Genomic DNA, 12,156 nt, shown 5'->3' with positions numbered 1-12,156 from the left:
ATTTGTTTTTGGGGTGTTGAGTTTGCTAAGTTCTTTATAGATTTTGGACACTAGCCCTTTATCTGATAATGTCGTTTGCAAATATCTTCTCCCATCCTGTCAGTTGTATTTTGGTTTTGTTAACTGTTTCCTTTGCTGTGCAAAAGCTTTTGATCTTGATGAAATCCCAATAGTTCATTTTTGCCCTTGCTTCCCTTGCCTTTGGCGATGTTCCTAGGAAGATGTTGCTGTGGCTGAGGTCGAAGAGGTTGCTGCCTGTGTTCTCCTCAAGGATTTTGATGCATAGTTCAACTTTTAATAACATAGCTTTTTTAGTGTTAACACTACATCTGTCCATGACACATTTTCATTGTGTTCAATGATTTTTCTCATAGTTTCATCCCTGATTTTCTTTCCACTTAGAAATGCATTTCTCTGGATCTTAACAAGGGTTGATACAAACAGATTTCCATTTGGGGAAATGTTCTAGAAAGTCGTACTCTCCCATGTGCACTCATTTCACGGACATCAACTAAACTCAGCACAGCTTCTGGAAGCATAGGGATCTGTTGACTGCAGGGGAAGAGTGCAATGTCAAGTTTGATTTTCTGGGGCTCCTCAGTGATCCTGGAATAGTCCTTCACAGAAGAGGTGCCTCTTGGGCTTGGCCATGATTTCAAAATCTCGGGGTAGAGCAACTCATGTTCTTTGTTGGAGTACTCACCCCACCCCTTCTGCCACCACCACCTCACACCCTCCCGCAGTCCCCTGGCTGTTTACCAATGGGCACAGCAGGACTAATGGAATCCAAGCATCTCTACACAGTAGGCTCTTACGAGAATACAGCAATCACTCCTGACCTTCACCCACCAACAAAGGGAGCAGAGAGGTGAATCAGAGATGGTTCTACCTCTGATGTAGCCACTCTGATTCTCAGTTGGCTTTTGCCGATAATCTTCTACCCCCAACTACGTAAACTTGCTCTTATTTTCATAGTTGATGTAGCTTTACATGTGTTTACCTTCCTTTGTAGCATGCGACTAATGTTTTCTGGAAAACCGGAAGTTAAAACCTCTCATTTGGGATATACTCCAAAGGTGTATGTGTGATTACAAGGCATTCTGGGCTATACATTATATAAGCATCTTACTCTGTTCTTCCTGTATATTTTAATCAGCATGAGTTTCTAGCTATGAGCAGTTGCTCGATGGAAACAGTGACATTATTATTTGTATTTTTCAGGTGGAGAGACTGAGGTCCCACTGTGTATTCTGTGTCTTGTAGACAGTTGGAGCCCAGATCCAGAGCCCCTGGGTGTTGCCCCAAAAGATCACGCTACTTATCTGTGGAAGACTCCTTTTCATTTTCTTTTTAGGTAAGGTCTTTCTTTTTATTGAATCCTAAAATAAACATTCATCATCTTAACCGTGAATGAACTATGAACTCAAGGCCTGTCTGTAAAACTTACTTCTTGATTTGTTCCTCCCTGAGCCCACTGGGATATAAGGTCTGTGTTGAACCTCGTGATCTCCCTCCAGTGTGTGTGTGCTCTGATATGCAGCTGTTTTATTTTTTTTAACCATTCTTTCTTTGGGCTGCAGGCAGTGTTCCTGATAACATGTGTTGCTTTTCTGGGCATGTTCTGTATTCCCTTAGATGCCTGTCTCTGGGTTCAGACTCTGGCTCGAAGCTATCCTAATGACTAAAGAATAAAAGAATATTCCAAGAATATGAACTTTTAGCAAATGATATGTGGTCCTGGGTAGGTATCTGATGACTTTGTCTCTAGGCTGAATAGAATGAGTAAAATGTAAGAGTCTCTTTTAGGCCTGTCACGTAATATGACTTTAATCAAAGTCAGGTTCCCACAAAAGTAGAAAAGTAAATTTGCCAGTTTCCTTGAGGTCCTTTTGCTTTGCTCAGATCAGCCTCCTGTAGGTGGACTTTAGTGTCTGGAATGAGAGAATGGAGTGACCAGATCGAGCCCCGGCTTTGGTCCGCATTCTGATCATAAATCCATTAGTTCCGTATTCTGCCCTAAGAAAAGCAATTTCCATTTTGAGTTTTCCCCCATTACAGAGGTCCTCATACAGCCCTCACCATTCTGACACCACACTGTAAAATTTTGGTATTTGATGCGGAGGGAGTTAGGGAAGGGAATAGATAGATCCTATCCCAGTACAGTCTCTGTTCAACTCGATTTTTGCTTTATTGAGTAGTGTGAATCAATACTCAGCCATATTGCAGAGCCCCTAAGAACATCATTATCTGAGAATCACTCACAAGATGTTGTTGAACTTAGCTACAACAGTGCCCGAGTGGGGAATTCACGGCTTCTGTGTTCGCACCAACTGTACCACAGGAAGTGCACTGAGTAATGCAGGAGTCCGATGTGCAAAATCACCTCCGAATTCAAGGAACCAGAGCTGGCATTTCTTTTCTTCCCATCAAGTGACAATATCAGTGGAGCACTGTCGGATTAAAGAGGGCGTGTGGATGCTGGATTTTGTGCAACTACAGAGCTAGTTTATTCTTGGCCAGAAACTGAACTGGCCTCAGAAAGGGAATTCAGAAGTCCTCTTAGCGCCTGGTGATTTACTCTGATTTCCCGCTGTAGGCATATGGATTCGATTTTCTACTGTCTCTGTAAATACTGTTGTGTCTGTCTCCCTGCCAAATTAGCTACCTTTCTCACCCCAGAGAGAAGCCAGAAATCAGACATTCCTCTACTACAGTCCCATTAGACACCACCGTAAGGGGAGGGAGCAGATCTGGCCGTCAAAATGATGTGTGTATTTGAGTCTTGAAAGAGCCAGGCTAAACTTAGAGTCAGTGGGCTCCCATAAATAACCTGTGTTCCCATCTCTTTGTGTGGTTTGGAATGGAATGCCTTTCTCTTTAGAGTTGTACAAGCAGCCAGAGATCAAAGAGTCAACTGTTTATGGATGCATAGTTCATTACAAAGTCATCGTACTCAGCAGGAGGACTCTGGCTGAAGCACAAATAATTTTCTCCCGTTACTATTTTGTTGCATGGATTGGGGTTGGAGGGCACAAAAAGACCTTGCAACAACTTTAAATAATTTAAAAAGAGAGAGAGAGAGAAAGAAAGAAGAGAGAACGAGAGATGAAAATTTACTTTCAAAGGAGGGTTAAAACTAAACTGGCATCTTTTTTAGGGTATGGTATGTGGTAGGAGAAAAGAGGAAGTAAAGAAATTGACCCAATACCACATGGAATGTGGTTCAGGAAGAATAATAGAAGGCAGAACAGTATCCTGTGTAATTGACTTACCCTTGGGTAAGCATTACGGAGAGCCTTTGATAAGCAGAGCAGAACATACACAGAGATTTTTTTTTTTTAAAGCCCCAACTAGATAATGTATTTGAAAAACAGGCTTTGAACTAGTTTGGTAGAATGTGAAGAATACATGTGTTTTAAATTATAGCATTGGTGGTGTTAGCAATCTCGGGACTGTGGATAATCACAATGATACAAAGTAATAACTAGTATGCATTCAGTGTCTGCTGTGTGTCGCGTGCTGTGCAGTGTATGCTGTAATCTTCCATCCTCCCAACTAGGCACAGAAAGGCCTTGTTATCCTCATTTACACACAGAGAAATGGGACTCCAGAAAGTAAAGTGCTTTACGCAAAGTTACACAGTCATTAAGTGGTGAGCCCAAGATTTGAACTGAACTCTGGAATAAAGCAGAAACTTAGTTTATAGTTGTTGTGTCTGGCTCCTATCCCCTCTGCTGGCCTCTTTTGCAGGAGTTGTTGAGGCTCTTCTGATGTCCAGGCTTGGGACTTTTGTTCACAAAAGAGCCATCTCAATCTGTGATGGCCATTCTTCCAGCCTGAGTAGATCACCTGCCTCTAAGTCCTGCTTTCCTGTGTCTCTATTCCCCTTATCCACACCCTCCTACTCTGGCTTCTAGAATTGCCACTGACCATACACAGGCCTTCTGCCAGAAATGTGATGAAGAAATTGCTTAGAGGAAATACTTTGTCAGGTCTTTTGCACGTGTCAAGGGCAGTGAAGGACCCTTGTTGGACTTTTTGTTTAACTTGTATAGGAGGTGAGAAATACTTTATTTGAAAGAAAACTCAAGGCACTGAGTGAATTTGTCCATGTGAGGGCCCTGTCACTGTGCTGTCGTCCATAGGTAGTCAGGCTTGCTGATGCCTTACCCCTCATACTATATCAGTAGGAATGCTTGATCTGGTTAGGGACTGTGTGTCTTGTAAAAGATCTGTCACATGCCTGATCAGTTACAGTGATAACTGAAGAACATTTCCTCAACTGTATTATTTTAACAGATACCATGTTCTGCTTTGTGTTACTTTAATTTTAATCAAAGCGGAGTTGTGTGAGTCTTAAAGAGGGAAAAAAAAGGTGTGGGATATAATGCAAAGAATTTGATGCCTAGAGTCAGTAAAATCCCAGTGGCTAAAGTCTCAGTGGCTCTGCAATCCCTGGGAGCCTTTGTCCTTGTCACTGATACAACCTGCCTCACAAGGAGGCCATAACATCAAGTAAGTAAGATGAATGGAAAACCACAATGCTCTCCAAATGCTACCTTGTTTCTGTTCTTCTCAGTGATACTACCTTTTGTTCAACCCATCTCTTCATGCTGCTTTGAGTAAATAGTAGTTCAAAAGGGTCAGCCGGGTGCCTGGGTGGCTAGTAGTTGAGTATCCAGCTCTTTATTTGAGCTTAGGTCATGATCTCAGGGTCCAGGAATCAAGCCCCACATTAGGCTCCGTGCTCAGGGTGGAGTCTACTTAAAATTCTCTCTGTCCCTCTCCCTCTGCCCTTCCCCCCCCCCAGCTCACTCTCTCTGGATATAAATAAGTCAGAAATAGAAGCAAATAATCAATGAATTTTTTTTACCGATTTAATTGAAAAGTATTTGAGAGTATCATCCAAAATCCTGTGGCTCTTCCCCCCTCCACATTTTCTTGAAAACTTTCGCACGTGCAGTGTAAGAAATTATGAGTCAGCCTTCTCCAATCCTGACTTTAAGAGTTGCAGAAATCAGCTGCCAGGCAGCACATATGTTCTGAGTTCCATGAGAGGAAGAAAACACATTTGCTGAAAAGAAATGGAAACCTTAAAACCAGTTGAGTTGTAATAAAGACACTTCATGTTTTGCTAACTTCTTTTTCCCCTCCGGTCCCTTGGCTGCCTTTCTGGCCCTGGACAAGTCCTCTTGCTCCTGAGGCATCTGTCACCCCAAGCACTCCCTCCCTGGGGTGTGGGCTCCAGCTGGCCATGGCTGATGGGAGAAGGCACAGGAAGTGCAGAATGGCCAAAAGAGGGGATTATGATGCAGAAAATATATCAACAGTGAGTACTTCTTGAATGCAAGGCACTCAAAGGCTATAAATCCATTCTCTTGTTAAGATCTAGTAACAATTAAATGTGGTAATAAACTTTGGTGATAAATTACAGTCTGCAGTTGAGGAGATGACTTTAGAAGGTTAAGTCACTTGGTCAAGGTCACACAGCTAGTGAGCCAGGCAGAGGTGAATAATGAAGCCTCTTAGCAGCATCACATATGGGACCTCCAGACACTGGAAAGGTATTTTCTTCCGGGCAGTTGTCTTCAACAGGCACGCCCATGAGCCACCAAACATCTGAAGGGGAAGTACTTGCTAGCAAGTTCTCTGCCTCTAGACTAACATGGTAGAAACCAGATTCAAACAGGTTGTGGGTTTCTCTTGGAGCAAAAGAAATCTATTACAAGGAAAATGAAATTCTCAACGTAGTGCCTGCTTAAGACACTTTAAACTCATTTCATGATGTTTTTGCCCCTTTCACCTCTTATTGAAGCAGTTCTGTTCGTAGTCATTGGGATTCCACTGTTCTTGTGGATTGTCGGTCAGCGTGTTTTTATTCCTCAAACTGTGTGAGTAAAAACTGGTGTGATGGAAGAACCATGGCAGCCTCAGCCACGGACCAAAGACTTTTCTAAACCAGCCTTTCTCCCATAACATCTGGGGACGTGTTTCATGTGGGTTTTCTTTCCCCAAGTATCCGATGGCATGACTTTTGTGTTCAGAGGGAATTGACAGTGACATTTCATTTGACCGAGAAAGAGCAAAGAAAAAGGAAAGAAACATTTCTACTTTTAACAAAACCCAAAGGCAACTTGAAAAACACTTTGAAAGCTTATTTTCATTTTGCGGTCTAAAGCAGACCTCAGGTGTTTCTGCAGACTGGTGGTGCTGGTTGTAGCTCTTCTGAATCCTTGTGAGAAAGATCATGTTGACTTTCTGAGAATATTCCAGTATTTGTCATCACAATGAACTTTGAAACATGGTTTTAAACTCCCATTGAAATGGGTCATAATGTAAATCCTAAAGAAAAAAAAAAAAAATCCAGGTAAACCCAGGATTTTGGTTCCACGTCAGACCTCACAATTTGAAACTCCAGAAGTTCCCCAAAGCGAGACTCATCTCTGCACATGCTTGCCACAGACACCAACCCTGTGGTTTCCTTGACCCTGCTAAAGCTCAGCTAAGAAGCAAAAGCTCAAAAAATACCATTTGGCATAAATCTCTTAGGATGAAGAGAAGGCCACCCAGAAGAAAGCTGTTCCTCCATCACAGAAAACTGTGGTGTTTGAAGGTAAGGTAGTTGTCTCTTCCTTCAGGATTACTGGAAAGAATTCTACTTTGTGCCTTTGAATGAGGGATTTCCCTAAAGATAATACTGACCTCTGTGTTTAGTTGCTGGAACCCTGCTGGCCTGAGCTATAAAGAAAGGTCAGGACTCTCAGAGGAAGCCGGAATATAATGCCCATTATGATGAATTGTAACTTAGAAGCACTCTGTACAGACAAGAGAGTTCAAGGCTTTTTAAATGTGGTTTTAACAAAAATTTCCATTTTGGTTGGGTTGAGCTGTCCCTGGTGTTCCAATGCCTCAGTCAACCAAAAATGTACCTTTTAAAAATGGAACTTTTTCTGGGGTCACTGAGAGCAACCTAGCCCATAACATCTGTCTGATTTAAATACAGTCGATCTTCACAGATTCTGCATTTGCAAATTCTCTAACTCACTAACATTTGTTTGTACCCTTGGCATCCGTACTGAAAAGAGTGCTTTTGTGGATATTCACAGAAAGCACAGAGTAGCAAATAATTTGAATTGTCCCCAGCTGAGGTCAAACAAGATGACGCTCTGCCTGCTTGTTTCAGCTCATACTGTGTACAAGTGTCCTTTTCACGGTCTATTTAGGGCCACGTTTTTCTCATTTTTATGCTGTTTGTTGGTGGTTTCACTGTTTCAAATAGCCCCAGCAGAGGGTAGACGTGCTCTGTCATGTTCCAAAGCACAGGAAGGCTGTGGTGTGCCTTAACGGAGAAAATATAGGTGTCAGATACCCTTCATTCAGGCATGAGTTATGGCACTGCTGGCTGTGCATTCCACGTTAATCAGTCAACAATACATATTAAATAAGACGACCTTAAACAGAAACACACATAAAACAAGGTCACATATTGATCAGTTGATGAAAATGTGACTGGATAGTATAGACTATAACTGTTATAAATAGTGAAAATTGGTTGTATTTGACTGAAAGCTCTCTACCATCGGCTGACTTGAGTTGCTTTGCGGTTTGTAGAAAGTGTCCTCTTCTCATCTCAAATGTGACTCAGAAATGTCCTGCTGTGTTTAGGATGCAGTTACAGAGAAGTTCAGGAAGTTAAGGTAGGCTGGAGGAGGATCCGGTGAATTTTACACATGGGACAAAGAAAGGGAAGCTGATTCTGGAACATAGGGCGAGAAGGGAAATTTGGCCATAGGCATAGCTAGGAAAGGAAAGGTTGGAGGTCGAGGAGGAGGCGGAAAAGAGAGGAGAAGGTGAGTGTGCTCATGGTGAAACTGAGAGTCGGCACCCAAGATAATGCTGCTAATCGTTGGGTATGTCTCAGTCTGAAAGTGTTCAACGTACATCTCCCACCAAAGTATTGAACAGGCAAATTCATGTGCCTAAAATGTCATTTGTTACATACATATATACACACACACATATTGGAGAAGAGTAGGTGAGATACCACCACCATCTGCAGAGCTTAATGGCATCATTTTTATGTAAATTGAGTTCTGTTTCTTTGAGTTTCCTTCTTCATGTAAGGTCTTGACTCTTTGTTTCATGGCTACCCAGAAAAGACAATTTTGATCTTGGATAAATGGCATCTGTGGAAATGTTTTTAAGCCAGAAGTACTTGCATGCACTTAAGTTAATGGAATTTAATAACCTATTTAATACACTAAGGCAAGAGAGAGATTTTCACCAGCTAACTTAGAGAAACTATGTGTTCTCATATTCGTGCAAAAGGTAATTTGTTTTATAGGCAGCGAATAGAGTATACAGTTTGAAAGAAACAAATCATTGCTTTAAACAGTGTAGGAGAAAGTACACTACTTCAAAAATAATTGCTTGTTTACATGCATTTGCTTCTTGGAAACAAAAGACTGAAATGAGAACTCCTCTATCATCAGTCTGTTATGTAAAGAAATGAGAAAATATATACAGAGACCCAAAGCAGTAGAGAGAATTTCCCATAATCCCATGTGAACATGATAAATTGTACTATTTTGCCACTTAATGGTATATTAGATCAATACAGCATCTAACTCATGAGCTTCAGTTACAAATCTCAAGTCTGATAGAAAAGTATTTTTTTTTTAGTATTTCAGGAAAGATTCTCAAAACTTTAGCAAAAATCAGTGCTGATGAAATATGGCCAAGTTATATCTTCACACATGAAAAATGTACTACATTTTTTTTTCCAGAAGTTTGAAATAATTTTGAGTTCTGAGTTTTTTTAAACAGTGTTAAAACCACACTGAACTGCTGCTGACAAGAAATAATTATGCCCATCTTATATTTTTTGAAAATTGTAAAATAAAAGGCACGTAAAATACATAGAACAACAATTAATGCAAATTGTTCAGTGAGTATTCACTGTTATAATAATACTGTTGGTATAGTAAGTGTTAACCCTGAAATAGTGTATAATTATCAAAGTTGCCTTAAACCAAGTACTTTCTTTTGACTATCATATGTTCAGTGTCACTCTTGAAAATGCCCGGAACCAACAAAAGTAAAGATAGGAAGCAATGGGGCAAAAGGAAATTTTGAGGGCTACAAACAGGCTTTCCTGAATCATCCAAGACATTTCCTATAAGGGACTGTATGATGATTTGGGGGATCACTATTCATCTGTGTCATTAGTCAGGGTAATTAAAACTAACTGCTATAACGAGCAACCTCCAAATCTAGGTAACTTAAAACAATAAAGATCTATTTCTTTCTCATGTCATAGTTACATAACACTCAGGTGGGTATTCTGGGGTTCTCTTTTAAAGAGTTTCTTTCGTCTTATATTCTCTCCAGTCTCAATGGAAGGGAAAAATTTGTGTACTTGGGAGGTTTATGGCCAGGTGTAGAAATTGCAACATAACTTCCCACTCAACGTTCTTTAAACCAGAATGTAGTCCCAAGGTCACAGTGTAACCTGCCGTGTTCTGGGAGGTGTTGTCTTCCTGTTTACATGGAGAAAAGAAACAGGATGTGCTTTCTTGATTCTTCAGAGATAGAAAGGTTTAAACCTTCCAGTATGCTCAGTTTATTTCTTAGCATGCCATTAAATGGGGTTGCCAATTTATTAAAAGAGAAAAAAGGCATTATCGGACATCATAATTTATGTGTCTCAGCACACACGGTTGAGGTTGGTCTTAAGGACAGCTTGAGTTCCAAGTCTTCCAGAAACTTTCCTGACCATCTCACCACACCCTGTTATAGTGATATTTAGCAAATATTTTTTCATATTCTTTATACTTCATTTTTTATGTATTGCATCTGTTATCTTCTTATTAAACTCTAAGCTTTCTGCCTATGATAGGTAGGATACTGTAGTGTAGCGCAACACTGCATAGTATCATATCATATAGTATGGACATGGGCTCTGCAGTCAGATTGCACGGATTCAAATCTTGTTTCCATTACTAGTATTTACATTATCTAATTATTTAACCTTTTTGTACCCAGTTTTGTCATTTAAAAATAAACATAGCAACTAAAGTACGTATCTCATATGTTGGTTATGAGGATTAACATGCTAAAATATATAAAGCACTGAGAACAGTAAGCATTTAAAACACATGTAAGGAGTCCTTGGGAGATGTTTAATATAATTACTAATACAACTAAGAACTGTGACTTTATTTTCTTGAATTCTCTACTGCAGCTAGTATATAGGCTCACCCACAGTAGGTCACTACAGATGTTTACTAAAAGAAGTGATGAATATTTTTGATTAATTAAGTAGGGAGTCTTCTACTACAATGTAAAAATCTTTCCCAATGTATTTCCTCCAGTTCCACACAGAGAGCAACATTTATTAAGATAATAATCTTGGAGCACCTGACTGACACAGTCAGTTAAGCATCCAGCTCTTGGTTCCCTCTCAGGTTATGATCTTGGGTAGTGGGATCGAGTCCCATATCTGGGTCTTCACTCAATGTAGAGTCTGCTTAAGACTCTCTCTCCCTCTGCCCCTCCCCATCCCATGCTCTTTCTGTTTCTCAAATAAATAATAAATATTTTTTAAAAAGATATATTCTCAAGGGGCACTTGAGTGGCTCAGTCAGTAGAGCTTCTGACTCTTGATCTCAGGATTGTGATTTTATTAAGCCCTGTGTTGCATGTGGAGCCTACTTTAGAAAAAAATAAAAGATATAATCTCAATACGGAAGTATAAATTATTTTTGGAAGAAATAGTTATTTATGTAGCAAATCCCAAAGAAGGAACAACAACAAGAAAATGTTAGAACTAATAAGCAATTACAGCAAGGTCACAGGGCACAAGATGAATATAAAAAGGTTAGCTGCTTTCCTATATACCAGCAACGAACAAATGGGATTTGTAATTAAGAACACAACACCATTTACATTAGCATCAAAAAGCTGAAATACTTGGTATAAATCTAACAAAATATGTGCAGGATCTATATAAGGAAAAACTGTAAGCTCTGATGAAAGAAATCAAAGAAGATCCAAATAAAGGAAGAGAAATTCTATATTCATGGATGGGAAGATTCAAAATTGTTAAGATGTCAGTTCTTTTCAGATTGATACATAGATTCAGTGTGATCCCACTCAAAATCCAAGTAACTTGTCTTGTAGATATCATCAAACCAATTCTAATGTTTACATGAAAAGGCAGAATACCAAGAAGAGTCAACGCAATACGGAAAGAGAAGAACAAAATTGGAGGACTGACACTACCCATCTTTATGATTTACTATAAAACTTCAGTAATCAAGAGAGTGTGGTATTAGTGAAAGAACAGAAAAATAAATCAATGAAACAGAATGAATAGCCCAGAATTAGACCCACATGAATAGTTGACTCATCATTGACAAAGGCAGTTCAGTGGAGAAAGAATAGTCTTTTCAACTCTGGGCATCCATGTAACAAAAAAATGAATCTAGACCCTAACCTCACACTTTTCACAAATATTGACTCAATTTGGATCATAGTCCCTAACTTTAAAACCCCAAACTTTAAAACTTCTAGGAGATAGCACAGGAGAAAATCTTTTCATTATTTAAAATTAGTAGCAGTGTTATCAACAGTAGTCAAATTACAGAAGGAGCCCATATGTCCATTGACTGCTGAATTGCTAAAGAAGATGTAGTATAGGTGGGGGGGGGTGTAAAAAAAAGATTTCATGTATGTATATATATATATACACACATATATATCTCACATCTTTTTAAATACACACACACACACATATAATATTACTCAGCCATCAAAAAGAATGAAATCTCACCATTTGCAACAACATGGCTGGATCTAGAGTGTTTTATGCAAATGATATAAGTCAGTCAGACAAAGACAAATACCATATCATTTCACTCATATGTGGAACTTAAGAAACAAAACAGAAGAACCTAGGGGAAGGGGAAGAAAAATAAAATAAGATTAAAAACAGAACAAAACAAAACAAAAAACAGAAGGAGGTGAACCATAATAGACTCTTAACTATAGAGAACCAACTGAGGGTTGCTAGAGGGGGTAGGGGTAGGGGATGGGCTAAATGTTTAATGGACATTAAGGAAGGCATGTGTTGTGATGAGCACTGGGTGTTACACG

General features: G+C 39.6%; 1 protein-coding gene across 1 annotated transcript in view; it reads left to right on the top strand.

The window, feature by feature from the left end:
• Positions 1-1,272: 1,272 nt before the first annotated feature.
• The window catches only part of KIAA1217 (KIAA1217 ortholog), a 463,282-nt gene continuing 452,398 nt past the window's right edge, over positions 1,273-12,156 (top strand). Inside the window, exon 1 of the mRNA XM_059404172.1 lies at positions 1,273-1,354. The gene's annotated coding sequence lies outside the window, so the exon portion shown is untranslated. The remainder of the gene's footprint in view (positions 1,355-12,156) is intronic.

This window comes from Mustela nigripes, chromosome 6, assembly GCF_022355385.1.
Source record: "Mustela nigripes isolate SB6536 chromosome 6, MUSNIG.SB6536, whole genome shotgun sequence".
Classification (NCBI taxonomy): domain Eukaryota; kingdom Metazoa; phylum Chordata; class Mammalia; order Carnivora; family Mustelidae; genus Mustela; species Mustela nigripes.
This window is presented reverse-complemented; position numbering and strand designations above follow the sequence as displayed.